Genomic DNA, 19,331 nt, shown 5'->3' on the forward strand with positions numbered 1-19,331 from the left:
GGTGTTGAGTGCCACATTAAGTTTTTGAGCTGATCTGGAACTTTCAATCCACTTGTCTCAGCCTCCCAAGTTGCTGGGATTATAAGCATGTGCCTCAATGCCTGAAGATATTTGCTCTTTTAAACAATTTTTATCTTTATTCAAAATAAGATATTTGATCTTTGTTATTTCTGCAAAACAAAGAAGTAGAATTTTAAAATCTCAGAATATAAACTTTCTTTGAAACATGCACTGCAAAAGATCAGCAACTTAAACTTCCTTGGGAGACTTCATAACACTCTATTAAAAAGAAAGAAAAAATAGCATGTGTCTTTGTAGTAGAGAAGCTGAGGAAGGGATGAAAAGACCTCATGGCTACACAAGTGATCTGAGTATTCTGCAGTCTCCCTCTACACTGTGAAGAACACTTTGACTTTGGAATTATGAAATACAGAGAAATTTTATGCAAACACATTTGTCATCTTTTTATGAAAGTAGTACTGTTTGCTAGTCTGTCCAGGAATCTGACTTTTGTTTGTAATATTGTTGTCTATAAGTAAAAATTGATCTATAAACTCATATTTGCAATATACATTTTATGTGAGCATAATACCCTTTACATTTGAATATTATGTGTGCTACTTATTAATGTGTAAAAAAATGACCCCCAAAGTCGGGTCAAAACGAGAGACATTTAGTATTTTATCATTTCCACTGACAAAGAATCTGTTTAGCAAGGGTCCTGTGGATCAAGGTGTTTTCATGGGACCTCATACAAGGCACAGATGGTGCAGCAGTGATCTCAATACTTGACAGGGGCTCAAAGATCTGTTTCTAGGCTCATGCCCATGGCTGCTGAGAGGCTCCCATCCTCACTGGCTGTTAGCCAGAGCTTTTGGCTCCTTCCCACAGAGGTCTCTCTTTAAGTCTGTTCTCCTTATGGCATCTGGCTTGCCTTTTGGCATAGTAGCTGAGAGAATGTAAGAAAGTGTGGAGTGGGTCTCAAAGCACAACCATTCGGTAACCTATCAAGTCAGCATTTCTGACACTATAGGCTTTAGAAGAGAGTCCCCTGGTCCAGCCCACATCCAGGTGGAAGGGACTGCACAAGGGCACGGCCTCCAGGAGCCCATTGAACACCCACCACTATTGGCTTCAAACCCAGGCAGAGGCTGCAAAATAAAACAGAACATTAAACATACAGGGAAGCATCTGTGAATAGCCAACAGTATCACAGGCGTCCTTTGTCATGCTAGTTTTCTCTTCATATAGCTCTTAGAAATTAAGCTTTAAAGGTGATATGGAACCTGAACAAGGTCACAGTGCTTGTGAGCAGAGGAGAAATGATACTGTTGGCCTCTGGAGCCTGTGCCCACCAGGTCTTCACTTCCTGTAGGATGGGGACCTACTCAACTCGCCCATCCCCTTACAGATGTGTTATGCTGATTGTGAGTATTTGAAATGATGATGGTATAATTTCAAACACACTAGGTTTTAAACTTCTGAGGGTAAGAGGTTCTTAAAATTCCTGTATTCTAAATTTCTCCTTCTTTTCATCAGAGACCTATAAAAAGAAGACTGCCAGTAACTAGTTGTTTTAGTGAGTTAAACTTAGTATTTTATCTTCCATTCTGATGCTTGGCATTGGTGTCATTTTGTCTGTGGCAGATCTGACATACAGACAAATAACCAAGTAGTCACTGGTTTCTCTCCCTCTCTCTCTGTCTCTTTACACACACACACACACACACACACACTCACTCACTCACTCACTCACTCATTCACTCACTTGTCCTGTTTACAAACCAGAACCAAAGACCTGTGTTCTTTACTTGCCTCCACAATGAAATCTATACAAGTCTTCCTCCACTTCCTGCTTTCCTAAAGGGAAAAAACCACCAGCCCCTTCAGACTGCCGACACTCTCTCCCTCTACCTAATCATTTATTTTGAGCTTATAGCCCTAATTATTTTTTTAATGGCATATTGAATCTCTCTTTCTTGGCCCTTAATTACATCCTGTGAAATTTCCATAATTTTTCAGCAGTCACATTCAATTACTCAGAATCTAATTCAGTTCAAAATTCAGCCTCCAATTTGATTTAAATCTTCTCCTGCCTTTCTCCCCAAGCAGGCTGGTCTGGTATTGGGGGACCTCTGATGAGGACAGAAGGTGGGGATTTCTTCCCTTTCGCTCCTTACCCCACTTTCCATTTTGATTCTAGTCCACCTGACTACATCCTCCCCTGTTAAACAATATGCACTGGGGGCTACAAGCTGTCATAGTAAAAGTTGTAAGCTTATAATTTTAATTGAAAGTAAATTCCCAAGATCACAACTTTGATAAAACCATTCAATTTTCTCACTTGCTGCTCACTAAAATTAAATCCACTTCATTTTATGTGATTCCCAGAATCCCAGGAATTATCTTACCATTATTTCTGTCACCTCCCTTAAACCAAATTTGTTACTCTCTCACCAATAGGAGGAAAGCAAGCATCATGCTTTTATTATTTTGCTAAAAGAATATAATAAATCCTCTTCTATGAAAAATTTAAAAAGTAAATCTCTAACAAGTTAAAGAATTACATCATTCGAACTACTTTCCAGAGGTACATTATCTCTATTCATTTTTATTCTGAAGAAGTCTGTCACCTATCTTTGGAAGGCAGACAAAAGGCTCCTGAAGATGCCTACTGTGTGCAATCTATAACAAGATTAACTTGTATAAGGCTTAATGTCATCACAGAGCTCCTAAAACCAGAAGAGGAAGGAGAGCTGTTGAAACAGCACCAGAATGACTTTTGACCTACAGTAAGCAAATAAATGGGTATTATTCTTAGGTACTAAGTACATAAGAATTTGTTATGGAAGCAATATAAAAGGAATATAAAGGTCTTTTGTCTTAATTTGAGGCATAAATATGCATTTTAATAGAATTTGCATAAATTATAGGGAGTCTACACTCTGGCTTCTCTTTTATAGTGTGGAATCAAAATGAATTCTCCCTAGGCACAGGACAGTAATCAGCACCTGTGCATAGACAGGAATCCTAGTCTGGTTTTATCTGTTCTGTATTGTTTGGCTTGATTCAAAGGGAGAATTACTCTCTAAATATTTTTTTCTAATTTTATAAAATTGTTTAACATAATAAGCTATGAGTCCAGGTTTATTTCATGTTTTGCCCTTCTCACACAAGGCCAGCCAAATATGCTATAAGTCTCCTTAATATCTTGTGTGTATATTTAATTATCTAATACAATTTTCTGTTTACATATTTGTTTCTACAGAACCCTGAGCTCCCCAATTACAAGATCCTCGAAATTTAAAAGATGTATTTTTTACTTATATTAATAACCATCACTTTACACTAGTGAGTGACATTTATGCAATGTTATTTACTGAGTGGTTTGCGTAATGAACAATTGCTTCTTATATTTTATCAGTGGTTAAAGTGCTTATCTTTTAATCATTTAATCTGCCTCTTTAGTATTTTTTTTTTTTTTTTGGAAAACCATGTTTTCTCAAGATTGATATTTGAAGTTATCTTTAAAAATAAAAAAGTTTGAACATTTCACTGTCATCAGTAATAAATCTGTTAAGATAATGGACAATTTAATAAAAGTATTCACTTTTTAAATAATGTCATATTATATGTAATATAAGGTTTTCTCTCAGATTTGCACAATTGATATGCAACAGATATTGAGAGAATAGTAAATAAATTAAATTATTTAAAAATTTTCAAGGAAAACAATTCTTTAATAACAAAAAAATTAAAATAACTAATGGTTGTTTTAATTTGATACTGTTTAGCATTTATAGCTATGGTAAGGCAATTAGAAACATGCACTTAACACTAAAATATCTAAATTGTTTCCATAAGATTCAAATGATTGTCAATTATTTATAGATATGTCCTTATAAATTTTCTCTAATTGTGCAATTATAATGTATATGCCATTATAATCTGGATGCAAACTTAAACCACATGAGACTGACATGGAAGGTGGGATGAACAGCTGTTGAAGCAAAATGAATTTCTTCAAATTCTCAGGAGATGATTTTTCCCTCTTGTGCAATCATAAAATCTGATGGAATTTAAGATATATGTCCTGGTAACTGATTTAAAAAGATGTCAGGCAAAAAGTGTCTAAGAGACATAATCAGTAATGTGTCATGCTATGGAGTAATAAGTAGATGCCAATCACCATGAAAAAGCCAGAGTGATATTCTAACTTGAAATGAAATGGTTGTCAATGTCTGTGCAGGAGAACATGTCACATGTGAGTTATGTGGACATCTGTTTATGTAAATGCTACTAAAATTATAATGCATTATGGTTTCAAAGAGAAGTACCAAAAAAACCTTTCTCACAAATATGTATGTAAACTATTGTACAGTTAAGAATGATTTAAAATTGTCATATGCACATGCTTACAGCTAAATGCATTATTGTTACAAAGACTTAATCATGCCACGTATCCATTCTCCTTTCTGTGTGACTTTACTGCCTCAACCCCCACAAGCTGAAGTACACTTCATCTCCCCATGGATGTTTGATTTGATTTGATCTTTTCCAGGGGGGTGTTAGCAGATACGATAAGAGGAACAACTCCATCCACTCAAACTTGACACTGGTCTGAGAAGAACATACATCAGATAGACCACATCTAATATGTGAGAGAGAATGTACCTATACCTGACCTGCACCTTGGAGCCAAACCTAGCCTATCTCATCCCAGAACAGACAAACTCCAGTCAACACATAATTGCTTGAGCAAAATTAATTGTTTTGGGTAATGAACTTTGGGAAGATGTGTTATGCAGCGTTATCATCACAATAAATAGTACAGTGCTTTCCCCAAGTAATTAAGTACATAGACTTGTGTAAGCATGGGTAAATTCCCAATTATTCAGTACACACACAGACAACTCTAATATAGGTTTTTGTCTGTGGTTGATAAAGATGTTTTCCTCCAGGTATTTCCATTGTAGCAGTATTAAGCCAATTGACGAGCAGTAACTGAAACCTCAAATGTACATTTTTTCTTTCTGTATGCCATTCCAATTCCCCTTTAGATGAAGAAGTGAAAATAATTCTGGGAACACCATGGGAAGAGGAACAGGCACACATGCAATCAAGATTTGAGACAAATTCTCCATTACATTGGAAGCAAAATGCTGTAATTTACAGTCTTGTCACACAGTGTAGTTAAAAGCAGACATTCTGGTTAATGTTCAAAGAAAGTAACCAGAAAAAGGCATATTGAACCACCAATGAAGACAGCAAAAGGAGGCTACTGACATGGAGTGAAAAGTGCCTGGTTTCAAGGGCTGGAAGGAGGTTTCATCCTGTTTGGTGATGTTTACAGATTACTCTGTCGCAGGTGTTGTGAATACATCTGCGTGTTTTACTACTTCCATCTGTTATGATTTCATAAGTCAAATATTTCTCTTCCAAAGTGTTTCATTACTCATATTTTATTTCCTCCCACGAATCAATTATACCACCCAGAATATCAAACATAACAAATCTAGTCACATCAAACAAATCTAATTTGCAAAGAGAAGGAGCATGGAATTTTTGACACCAAACGATTTTTTAGATTTCTATAATTCTATTGTTTTATGCTTCAGAAGGATAAGAAATGAGAACCCCTGAGATGAGAGTGTTGTACAGAGGTTTGTATTTGTAGTTATTGTTAAGTGCAAAAAGTTGATAATTCCAAAATGCAAATAAGAGATTGTCATAAATAAATATAAGTAAATGAATTAACCATAAGTAGACACTGGTGCAAACTCAGGGTAATTTTCTTCTGGGATTTCACTTCTTTTCCTTGTCTGTACATTCATAGTTGCACTGGATAGTTAACTTTTCTTTTGTTTGATAATTTTGTCATATTTGTAGAGCATTGGCTTTGGTATGTATACATTTAAAAATAAAACAACTGAAGATGTGACTGTAAATGTTAATCATTTGCATTTGTAGATACTTTTAAAGATAGTCTTGGTAATTAAAGAAGTACATTTTTAAAAGTATTTTTTGTTGTTGTGGTTTATTTATTTTTTCTTTTTGCATAATTCCTAACACCTTTAATTAAGGAAATCAATGTAAATATTTTAGCTACTCTTCTAAGGGCTTATAGTTAATTACATCATATCATTTTTAAATAATCAAAATCACTTTTTTCCTAGTTATAAATTTAATACATGGTCATGTAAAACACAATGATATTGAGATCTTAAAAGTACAAATAAAAATAACTTTCAATACTTCGACATAACGTTCTGGAAAAGTTATTGATGTGGACCTTGACTTTCATGTGCTTTGTAAGATAATGAATGCTATAGCTATTTTCATGGAATCCCCCTTCCTTTTTTTCTATTCTCACTTCTAATGAACAGATGTTTTGAATGTGATTGACATTATATTTTCTATGAAATATAATGGAAGCTATAATTTTATGATTATACAAAATTTAATCAATGCAATTTGTTTAATTGTGATAAAATGCCTATATATCCAAGATAATGTTTTCTGGTTTACATATTGAATTTTACATACAAGTATACATTTCTTACTTCAGTTGAATCTTCAATGAATATATGAAATAAGTGATAACATAATAGGGCAGGAAATGAGACATCATTTGACAAGAATAATATATAATAAAGAAGATGCTTTTATGTAAGTGCTTCTACCTAATTAAAAGCAGTTAAATTAAAATAAATTATTGTTGAAATATTCTTCAAATTTTTTCTGCATTTCTTTTGCCCACTCTCCTCTTCCTCAGAATGCCACTTATTTTTAGCCTTACTATAAAAAGGCCTTACAGCCTTCTTTACATCAGGAATTATCCTGTGAGTTAATTCAGGCAATCAGAAATTAGATGTTGGGCAAGACTTATTGAATGCTGTTTAAAATGGAAAGTCCATAAATGGAGTATGCCATTAGCCTTTTGCTTCATTCTTTCCAGGAATGTGAATGTGGTAGTTTTGGGAGACAATTCTCTCTGATTCTCACATGTCTACTGCTCATTCCAGAATATCTTTACAATGATGTCTTACAAGGGACTTGTAAGACAAAAATGTCTCTTTCCAAAGCAAAGAATAGGTAAAATTACTGCACCTTATAAAAAATACACGTGGCCTATGTGTGTATCTCCTCTCCTATGTCACTGCCTGGGTGTGTATAGGCCTTTATCCTAGCCCATCAGCATGGGAGTTGTAGGCAAGTTTGACGAAGTTCTTGGTGCTTGCAGAGAAGTAAAGTACTTACTCTCACATGTAGGAGTCCTGTGCCTTCTATAGGCATCCTATGCAATGGGGGCAGGCTAATCTTGTAATCTTGTAGTATTGTAAACAGGATAAAAAGTGTCAGCCCTTTACTTTTCTTGGCAGATGGCTGACATGAATTTTATAAAGTTAACACTTATATTTTATGACCCATCTTGAATTAAATTTTTATTATGGTAAAACATATGGTCCAAATTCATATGAATATCCAACACTGTTTGTTCTACTTTTAAACTTATTATTGTTGTTTTAAGTTGGTGCATTATAACTATATATACAAGCGAGATTCATGATGGTGTATTCATAAATGGAATAGCATAATTTGGTTAATTTCACTTTCCAGTACTTCTCCATGCCTTCCTATTCTCCTTCCTTTTGGATCCCTTTCTTCAATGCTCCATTGATCCCCTTTTCTATTTTTCTCTTTTCCTCAGATCCTCCCAACTAATTTAGTCTTTATTCTTTTCTCTCTCTAGGTTCTACACATGAAAGAAAACTTTTAGTCCTTAACTTTCTGAGTATGGTTTAGTTCACTTGGCATGATGTTTTCCAGTTCCAACCATTACTGGCAAATGACATAATTACATTCTTTTTTATAGTTGAAGAAAACTCTGGAGTAGTGTGTGTGTGTGTGTGTGTGTGTGTGCGCACGCACGTGTGTGTATGCGTGTGTGTGTGTGTGTGTAGCACATTTTCTTTATTTGTTGACTTTCTATAATTTAGGTATTGCAAATTACTTTGTTACAAACATTCATATGTGTATATCATCAGAGTATGCTGATTTTAGTTCTTTTGGATAAATAATGACTGTGATTGTGAATATGTTTTTCATGTTTTTTTATGTGGGTATCCAGTTGTCCCAACACTGCTTTTTAAAAACACCATTCCTCTATTGAACTGATTAGCATCATTATTAAAAACCAATGACACTAAATGAAAGTTTATTTGTGAACATTCAAATCTATTCCATTGATTTATATGGCTACCTTAATAGTAGTACCACATTTTTTATTACATTAGCTTTGTAGTGAGTTTTTAAGCACAAATGTGTGCATCTTCCAACTTGCTATTTTTGTAAAGATTATTTTGACTCTTTTGGATGCTATATATTTCCACAGGATTTTTAAGATGAGTTTGTCATTTAGTGCAAAAAAAGGAAAGAGGTTTTGATAGGAGTATATTAAATCTGTACATCAAGTAAGGGACTAATAATATTTTAATGACTTTAGGCTTACAACTCATAAATGTGTGCTCTCACTTCTATGTAGTTATCTTCTTTAATTTCTTTCAATATTTCATAGTTTTTGGGCTATAAGTCTTGCATTTATTTTGGACTTGCTAAGAATTTCATACTTTTGATAACATTTAAGAAGAATCAATTTGATTTTCAGATTTTTCATAACTAATATATAAAAATACAATTGATTTTGTATATCAGCCTTAGAGTTATTTTCATTTGTGGATTCCTTGGAATTTTGTGTGTACAAGATTATATTATCTGCAATTAAAGATTGTGTGATTTCCTTTTTAATCAAAATGTCTTTCTTTTTCTTGCTTAATTGATCTGACTAAAATCATTAATATGATGCTGTGATTTCTTTTTTGATGTATAAGTAATTTTGAAATGTTGCTTAATTTTAAGTTATGTATAAATTTCCCAAATTATCTTCTTATTTATTTCCAATTTTATTTCATTGTTGTTTATAGAATTTTTGTATTGCTCTGTTCTAGTAATGCTTTAAAAAGTGCAAAGTAATCCACATATTTTGGAAGGTTTTGATCCTTTTAAATTAGTTGACCTTGTTTTATATGCTAGCATATCATGTATCCTTACAATGATCCATAAAGTCTAGACAAGAATTGATTCTGATTTTACTGAGTGGATTGTTCTGTAGATTCCCATGAGTTATAGCTTTTTGGAGTGTTGCTTAAGTCTTATTCTACTTGATTTTCTGCCTTATTTTTCGATCCCGTGCTAAAATTGGGATATTGAAGTATCCCACTACTTTGTGAATTATCTGTTTCTCCCTCTAATTCCAGCAGTTTTACTATAAATATTTCAGAGCAGTAATTTTCAGTATGTATGTGTTATGCCTCACCAACAGATTGACCCTTTTGTCATTATAAATGTACTTTCTTGTCTTTAGAAAAATTTTGTCCTACTCAACTTTTTCAAAAAGTGTAGTAGGTATCACTGTACAGTTTTCTTTGGTTACTGTTTGATGCTATAGATTTTTCCATCATTTAATATATAAAATAGTTGTCTTTAAATTAAAACAGGTCTCTTATACAAAACACAGCTAAATTAAAAACCATTTCTGCCAATATCTGTCTTTTGATTGAATTGTTTAGTGTATTTATATGTCATTCATTTACTGATGTAAATGTGTATTTTTCATTTTGATATTTTCAGTCTATATATGTCTTCAAAATATCCAAGATTGGTTGCTCTTTTTTTAAAACTTTACTTTTTCAAGTTAAACCTAGATTATTTAGAATATCCTTGTTATTTCTAATTTTATTTTTTGTTAGTTTGCTAGTGGCTTCTATGGGATTTATGATTTATATCTTAAAATAATTCAGTTTAATTAATAGATATAATTTCAATAGTATACTAGAAGTCTCTACCAACATAGTCCTATGACTTACCTTCTACTGTATGCTATTTTTGTAATACAAATTACATTTTTATATTCGTAAGTCCATCAACACAGTTCTATAATAATTGTTTTGTGCAGTTGTTTTTAATATCTGATGGAATAAAGAGTTTCACCAAACAAAAGTATGTTTATATTGTCTTTCATTTGCATATTATTTTATTTGCATGAATTCACCATTGCTTTTCATTTCTTCATATATATTCAAATTACTATCCAGTGTCTTTTAAAATTAGCCTTAATGAATCCCTGAAAGACCTATGTGTCTCTTTTGTATGTAAGTTTGACCACTAATACATTTTTTTACTTTTTGTTTATTTTGAAATGGCTTAATTTCCTTTTCACTTTTAAGGTTGGATATGAAATTCTAGCCAGTCTTTTTCTTTGAGGACTCTGTTGGTCTCTGTATTTCTGGTGAAAGACCATCTGTTAATCCTATTGCATATCTCAACCATGTGGTATGTCCCTTTTTCCATGCTACTTTCATGATTCTTCGTCTTTGCTTGTTGATATTTTGATTACAACTGTCTACCATAGTTGTGAATTTCTTTGAGTATAACCTACTTGGCATTCCTTCAGCACCTTGGACATGCAAACATTTTCCATCAGATTTGGGAAGTTGACTACTTTTGTTTTTCAAATATTCCTTGTTTCTTTTTCTTGCTCCTTTCCGTCTGAAACACAATATGTTCATCATGAGATAACATTCTCAGAAGTTTTTTCCTAATGCTTCACATATTTTTAAGTTATTTGAACATATCTATAACATATGACATTCTTTTCTAATAAGTGAAATATCTCGGCTTCTTCAGGGACAGAGTCTGTTGTTTGTTTTGTTCCTCCTGTGTATGTCCCACGCTTTGCTCTTTCCAAGGATATAATAGTTTATCTCTGTTGGGGTTGCAAATTAGTGCAGCCACTCTGGAAAGCAGTGTGGAGATTCCTTAGAAAACTTGGAATGGAACCAACATTTGACCCAGCTATCCCACTCCTTGGCCTATACCCAAAGGACTTAAAATCAGCATACTACAGTGATGCAGCCACATCAATGTTCATAGCTGCTCAATTCACAATAGCCAGATTGTGGAACCAACCTAGATGCCTTTCAATTGATGAATGGATAAAGAAACTGTGATATATATATATATATATATATATATATATATATATATATATAACTAAATATTAGCCATAAAGAAGAATAAAATTACGGCATTTGGAGGCAAATGGATGAAGCTGGAGAATATCATGCTAAGTGAGATAAGTCAATCCCAAAAAACTGAAGGACAAATGATCTCTCTGATAAGCAGATGATGATACATAATGGGGAGTGGGAGGCAGGCAAGAATGGAGGAAGGAGGGACTTTATAGAGGGAAAAGAGGGGTGGGAGGGGTTGGGGCAAGGGAAAATAACAGAATGAATCAAACATCATTACCCTATGTAAATGTATGATTACACAAATGGTATGCCTCTACTTCATGTACAACCAGAGAAACAAGTTGTACCCCATTTGTTTATAATTAAAAAGAAAAAAAATGAGCATTTTAAACAATATTGTGAGATAACACTGTTAATCAGAATTCTCCTTCTCTGCTAGGTTTGTTTATTATGGTTTCAGTGTGAGGTGTCCCCTAAAAGCTCATGTATGGAATTATGCAAGAAGGTTTAGAGGTGCAATGATATGGTTATGAGAGCCAATCAGTGAATTAATCCAAGGATAGGGACTAACTGGGTGGTGAGTGAAAGCAGGTAGTGCAATGCTGGAAAAATCGTGTCCCTGGGGTGTGCTGTTAGGGTTTACACTTTATCCTTGTTGAGCAGAGTTCTCTCTCTGCTTTTTGATCTTCATGTCCTGATCTGTTTTCTTTCACACCCTTCCACCATGATGTTCTACCTCACCTCAAACCCTGAGGAATGGAGTCAACTGTCTATGGACTGAGACCTCTTAAACTCTTATCCCTCAAATAAATTTTTCCTCCTTTAATTGTTCTTGTCAGGTCATTTGGGTACAGCAGTGAAAAAACAGACTAAAACAGTATTGTTGCTGTTTTTATTGTTGTCTTTTGTTTCTTCACTTTCTTGGATGTATTCTGTAATGTATCAGTTAATTGCTATTTCATTGTCTCTGTTCCAAGAATATGTTGAAGTTTTGACAGTCCCCTTTGAAAATCACAATCACCATTTTTTTCTTTTAAGTGTTTGTCATTTTCTTTTTAATCCAAACTACAAACTATGGTGACTAACCAAGTCTCATGGTTTGATGGTATCTTCAGTAAACACCTTAAGCACATTGTCAGTCATAAAGAGCAAACTCTGAGTCCACACAGATAGAGATGAGACACAGAATGTCGCTCTTCACAGAGTTGCCACCTCGGTCAGTCATCATACTTGGACTTTGGGGGAGGTCTAGACCTGCTCTTCCCCATTCAGTGGTTGCTAGGCTACTAGGTGACACTGCTGTGAGAGTGGAGCTTTTACTTTTAAAGTTCACTGCTCAGCTAGAGAACAGGATTGGAGACGGGAAAATGTAAAGGCCACAGTTCATTGTTCATGTATTTTTTCTTTAACAAGCATTGTTGCAAACCTGTGATTAATTTCAAGAGCTGAAAAAGAGGATTTTTTGTTGTTGTTTTAAATATTTGCCAATTTCTCTTCACTTATGGGATAAAGGATGATGGAGGTCCTATTACTTTATTCCAGAATGTGTCTCAAGCATTTCTTTATATTGCTGTGCTTTTCAAATATGATGAGACTTTGATATTGGTTTAATAAATTGCAAGGACTGAGTTTTAAACTCCTACAGACTTCTGTACTATACCATATTTCCAATGATATAAGAACAAATGATTTGAAGTAATAAGTCACAGCCTAGCTAGTTTTATTAAATTAAATGTGTTATATATACACAATGGAGTATTACTCAGGTCTAAGGAAGAATCGCTTTACAATATTTGCCAATAAATGGATGGACCTGGAGACTATCATGCTAAGTGAAATAAGTCAGTCCCATAAAGCCAAAGGTCGAATGTTTTATACATGTAAGCTAACCCACGATAAGTGTTGTGGGAGGGGGAGTAGAAGTTCAGTAGATTAGACAATGGGATTGGAAAGAATGGAGGAGGAATAGGAAAAGAAAAGGCAGTGGAATGACTCTGACATTATTTTCCCATGTACATATGTGTAAACATCACAGTGAATCTCACCTGAAATGGAATAATATATATTCCATGCTCATATAATTATATCAAAATGGATTCTACTATCATGTGTAACTAAAAAGAACAAATAAATTTAAAAATTAAAAGTTTAAAAAATCTCTAAAAAAATAATTTCAAACCCATAGATATCTAAGAAAAAAATGTTCAAGAGATTCTGTTTCTAAATAATTTTACAAAATATAATGTTGACTAAAGTAATAACAAAATGTTTAAACTTAACAAAAGAAAAATAAAATAGTAAATAAAACTAGTTGAGGAAAGTTTTTCCAAAAGGATAATTTTTATATTGTCTAATAATTATATATTCAGCATAAGCTTTCATAGTCGAGGCAGAAATAACAAATATAATAATGTGATATTGATAGCTTACTGTAAATCTGATTAATATTTTTATAGAATAAAGTATGGACTTAAAATTTTAACATACTTAACATACTTAAGTATTACAAGACTAAAATGTTCCTGAGTAAAGGCATAGGTTCAGTAATTTTTGGTAAAATTTGGGCCAGGCATAGTAGCACATGATTCTAATACCAGTTTCTCAGGAGGCGGAGGCAGGAGAAATACAAGTTATAGGCTACCTTCTGCAATCCTTTTCTCAAAAGAAGAAAAATGTAAAAGGTTGGGAGTTAGGTAGCTACTCAGTTATGAAAGGATGAGCAGGGAAAGGCCTAGGATGCAAAATTGAAAACCATCAGGAACTTTATCTGACTAGCAAGCACCTGGAACATGGGCCTTGGTGTGTCAAAACTTCCCCCAGACATAATTACATTCCCTTAGGAAAAACTATTGTTTGAAAATGAAGTCAACCCCTACCAGGTGGTCCGGACTCTTTCATATCACCAAACTATAAAATATTTTCCCAATACCCAATCAATCTGGTGACCAACAAAGAGAGCGTGCTGATAACCGTTCAAAGGTAATAAACTAATTAAGGAGGTAAGAAATTGAGGCAAAACAAGAAGGACTCTATTACATAAACATCTCTTAACTCTGAATACCACACCATCCTCTCTTCCAGGTGGTTCCTGTGCTATCAGTCCAAAATCAAGAGGTAGACCTGAGCAGGACACTACATCTTTCTCCTGTCTGAAAGCATTTGTTCTCTCCCTTGAGAGTGTTCCTTTTCTCATTTTCTAACCATTCATTTTCTAATCCCTTCTAATAAACTCATGCTTACTACTCTGAAAAATATGTTGGGAATTTTTCTGGTGTGATCACAAGGATTATGGTGAGAAAGGACTGAGGTGGCTGCCTTAGTTCAGGGATTGACCTTAGTCCTGTGACATTGGGGATATAGTTCAGTGTTTTAGCTTTCCAAGTTTCAATTCACAGTACAGCAGAAAAAAAAGAAAAAAAGAAAGAAAGAAAAGAAAGAAAATTTGGTTGATATTACATAGCACTGTTTGTTTTAAATTGCTCGTGTAGGGAGACTGATAGAATTTAATAGGGAAAAAAAAGTAGACATGAATTTCACACATACACACACACCACACAGAGAGAGAGAGAGACAGAGACAGAGACAGAGACAGAGACAGAGACAGAGAGTCACAGAGAAAGGGGAAGAGAGAATGAGGAAATCAGATGATACCAAGATGGAATGTGTACTTGAATAAAGCATCTAATTTCACTGTAAATATATGAAATAAGCTTGCTAAAGCAGGGTAAGAGAAATGTGTACCTTATAAACTGAGTGTTTTCTGTAAACTAAAGGAAAAAGAAACTTTTTAATCTCTGTACTGTGATTATCAAATTATTATCCGTACAGGTAAAGGTTAACAACATGGAAACCATCCTACTTCTATGTAGGAATTGAACTAAGTAAATGAATGGTGTATGGTAGTAGCCGGGTTTCTCCTTGTTGGAAGGGAAGTCACAAACAAAGGCAGTTATCTAAAATGTAGTAATAGAAGAGAAATATCAGTAGATATCAGTAAAAATTTATATTTAGTTTAACAAAAACACAAATGGATAAAGACTAATGTTCGTAGGTATGTGCATATACTCAGGTTAGTACACACATAAATATTTCCTTGTTCCATTAGAAGAGAGGGATTAGACAGATGCTACTGTGTGACATCAAACACAGCTGCAGTCCAGAAATGAAAGAAGAAAAACAAAGGCTTCTTGGACAAATAACTGATTCCAGAGTAGGACAGGAATTAAGCAAAAGGAGAACACAGTATCCTCTGATGTCAAAATGTTAAGGAAGTGCTACAAACAAACAAACAAACAAACAAAAAAATGAGTCAAAAGACACCCAAGCTAATTGAAGGAGCTACCAATGGCTAAAAGTAGAATATTTGACCGATAAAATATAAAATATTGGATTATAACTCAAAGTATGTAACAAATATTCATGCTATAAAAATTGTGAAATAAGTAAACACAATGAAAGAAGATAACCAAATTTCCTGCAAAGAATTATACATACTTTATATACCCACTCTTCAAGAGGTAGATCCTAACTCTTCACCTCAAGTATAGACAATGCATAGTGAGTTTCTTCCAAAAAGTAAACTATCAAAAGTGACCCAAAAGAGTAACTCTACTTGTGGAGAACCCTGAAAAACCAACATCAGTCAAATGCTCAAAGTCAATTTTAATAGTGGTAAGTCATGTTGATAGCAATAATCTTTGATAATATTTAGTGAAAGTGGAACAAAACTGTACCACACTCAGGTAGGAAAAGTGAGCAATACTGCTGGGTGCGGTGCCTTATGCCAGTAATCCCAGCAGTTCTGGAGGCTGAGGGAGGAGGATCATGAGTTCAAAGCCAGACTTAGCAAAAGCGAGGCACTAAGCAACTCAGTGATACCCTGTCTTTAAATAAAATACAAAAAAGGACTGGGGATGTTGCTCCCTGGTGGAGTGCCTGCCTCTTAGTTCAATCTCCGGTACTTCCCCAACAACAACAAAAAAAGTGAGCAAAACTAATGTTAGTTATAAGAGAAACTAGATATATGATATGTAATAACTCTTTACTACCTTTCAGAATTTGCAACAAATTTGAAGCTGTTCTGAAATGAACAGTTAATTCTTAAATAGTGAGTATTGAGGTAGATGTTAAGTAATGCAAAGGCATATTTCATAAAGAGAATTAGTTTAGCATTTTCCTATGTGAGCTTTATTTCCATTGCAGTAATTGTCATGGAACTTAGATGAGTTTATGGGCAGAAAAAGTAGAGAGTACCATATTGTTAGAATCAAGAAAGAATGTCATCAAAGTATTATAAGGCAAGGAAGCAGGGCACAAATACGTGGATGCTCAGAATAAAGAACAAATTTGCAGTGTATTCTTCACAATCTTATTTAAAAAGAATCCGCCTATTATTAAATATGTTTATCTCCACTAGATAGCCAAATGCTGTCATCAAAATCTAGAATCCCTGTGTGGCAAAAGTAGTAAGGCATAAATCGTTATAATTTTGTTTGACGGGCTCATTTATATTTAGATGTAGTGAATATAGCCTGCAATAGTACTCTTGGAATGTCACTTTCCTAAGGGCATGCCCATGAAATTATCAAAAAGTCTGTTATCTGGTACTAGAAACATCTGAGGATTTCGTCTTGGTTGTTTGTGCAAATGTAGCATTGTGAGTTTGAAATGTTTTTCAATGTTAAAAATAAAGAAAGTATTCAGGAATTTTATCAATCTTCAAGCTAATTCTAAATTTATGTTGGCTTACTATTTATCGAAAACTAAATTAGAAAAGTTTCAAAAAATTTTTGTTTACTGCAAAATTAGTGAGCCTCAGGTAAATCTTCATAAAGAACATTTTACATTGATAGAGAGGAGAATTAACCCTGGCAGACATTGAACTAATTTTTCTTTTAGTTAGCTTCAGATCCAATTCATTGTAGATGGTTCTACACTTGTTTTTTTTTTTTTTTGTATTGCATGCATTGCTTTATTGTCAATATTTTTAATACTCATAGAATCCTCCCAAAGTGAGAAATAGTTTCTGAATTTCTGATGAAGGAACGTGTTCTATAAGAGATTTTACCTTGATGTTAGGTTATGCAGTGAGTCACAGGATGAAGCAGATTGATAAAATGAACACAGAAGTCTTTCTTATAGGATTTAAACATTTTATTTATTAAAATGTTTAAATCGACACAAAAGCAGAGATAGTAAATAATGAATCCTTATCTGCTCAATTAAGATCATTTGACAAATTTTATTTCAATTATACATTAAGAACATTTTTTAAAAATTTGGACTTCTAAGTTTCTAATTCACACATGATGTCATTTAATTGATAAATTATTACTCATCTATAAGCAGAAGCATATGTTTTGTGTAAAATTGTATTCTTGATCTGACCCACTTAATTTTCATAGTGTCATTTTACATGTTTCTTTACTTAATGTTTCTTTTTGTAAATTGACTTAAATCTAGAGACTAAATCAAACTTAATCTGATATTTTTGTTAAAAGTATTTTATAAGTGCTCATTAGTCATTGCTTCTATCGCGTTTTCTTTCATAAGAGATTAAAAAACAGGATTTCCAGATTCATTGCATTCTTAAAACCTGGACTGTTCATTTGTCTGGAATAAACTACTAGCATAGTTTCTATTAATGTTGTTGAATCTGATAACATAATGTAGAAATAGAGGGTCACTTTAAGTCCATTAACATGTTTTCCAAATCCTTTTCAATATCAATATCTCATTTTTTATTCTGTCTGTTTTTTCGAGTAGAGAGCAGGATCCATGGTTGAGCTGGGACTAGACAGTTATGCAGTTCTGTCCATTTTTCTCCTCTCCTGTAGTCAGTGTGATCAATTTGCTTTGTTTTTTAACTTTTTAAAATTGTAGGCAACATTTCCGTATAAAGTGGATCATGATACAAACAGTTCAGTAATTCTGTCACATGCACGTAAAAATAAAGTAAAATTCTAATTAAGATGCATCAAACACTACTTAGTGTAAGTACTACAAATCTCATTACATTTAAAATTTCCTTAAACTTTTGACTTCTCTGTGTAGTACAATATTAAGCATTATTATGGTTTTAATTAGATTCATATTCAGTATTTCAATCTTTATTTCCCTTTAAATTATCCCATGTATTTTTTTATGTTGATAAGGATTTTGATGTTAACTTGTGTACAGTATGCTTTGTATTTTCCCCTTTTTGTATTTTAATGAGGTCCATAAAATTACTGGTCTTTCCTTTTATTGAGAGGCAAGCTTCTCTCTCTCCTTTTCTTCCTTTCTTAGTCTTTCTTTTCCTTTCTTGTCACATCCTTCTTCCTGTTCCACTTAAATTTAATTGAGCAAACTATCTTCTACTACACAATTAAATTTCAGATGCATGTCTTTAAATACCAGACTATTTGAAGGTGAATGAACTAGAATTAATGCAACAGTGCATAGTTTCTCATTCTATTACTAAAAATGGATAACTTTAATTCCTTCATTTCTACTTCAAAGGTTATAATTTATTATGTAATCTAATAAAGAAGATAGGAAAAATTTTATAGTTAACATAAACTAGGTAGGGAGGAAAATCCTTACCTATAAGTTATTAGTTTCTGTGCCTGAAGTCCTGTTTATTAAACTGACAAGAGACAGATTAGCAAGAGAAAAAATTAGTTTATTTACTTTCAAATGGATATGCTGGTGTGCTCTGTGATGAACTACCCAAAGAAGTGGTTAGCATGAGAGATTCATTTACCTCCCTTAGAAGCCATGAGGGAGGGAGAAATGTATTTACAGGAAGGGCAAATATGTTTATTTAAGAAAGACACAAGGAGTTTTAGAACAATCAGAAGATAATAAAGTCTGTGTATATGTTTGTTGAAGTCTGAGTGGTCTTTCTGTTTTCTTCATGGCCATGAAACATCCCCAGAGACTGAATTTATGGTAGATTTACACTTGGTCTCTCTTCTGGGAGTAGAAGCCACCTCAAAATTGAAATTTATGGTAGTCCCCATTTCTTGGAAGTTCCTGCTTTTAGTTAAATAAGAAACATTCCAGGAGACTTCATTCTACATCTGATGAATCTCAGTGTCTTCATTATAATCTTTACATCAGTTCTGGGGTTCTGAGTGAATCCCCACAAAACAGGAACATAAATGTTTTGCAATTTTCAGTATCAAATATGATGTCTGTGATAGATTTTTATCATGTTCTAGAGTTTATTTGAATAAAGTTGACCACAATAATCAT

General features: G+C 33.4%; 1 pseudogene across 1 annotated transcript in view; it reads left to right on the forward strand.

Annotated features, from left to right (window-relative positions):
- The first annotated feature begins 12,280 nt into the window (after positions 1-12,280).
- The window catches only part of LOC306654401 (oxidative stress-induced growth inhibitor 2-like), a 30,088-nt pseudogene continuing 23,037 nt past the window's right edge, over positions 12,281-19,331 (forward strand). The window contains exon 1 of the transcript in view: positions 12,281-12,309. The product of the transcript in view is annotated as an oxidative stress-induced growth inhibitor 2-like (transcript). The remainder of the gene's footprint in view (positions 12,310-19,331) is intronic.

Source organism: Sciurus vulgaris (genome assembly GCF_902686455.1).
Source record: "Sciurus vulgaris genome assembly, chromosome: 1".
Taxonomy (NCBI): Eukaryota; Metazoa; Chordata; class Mammalia; order Rodentia; family Sciuridae; genus Sciurus; species Sciurus vulgaris.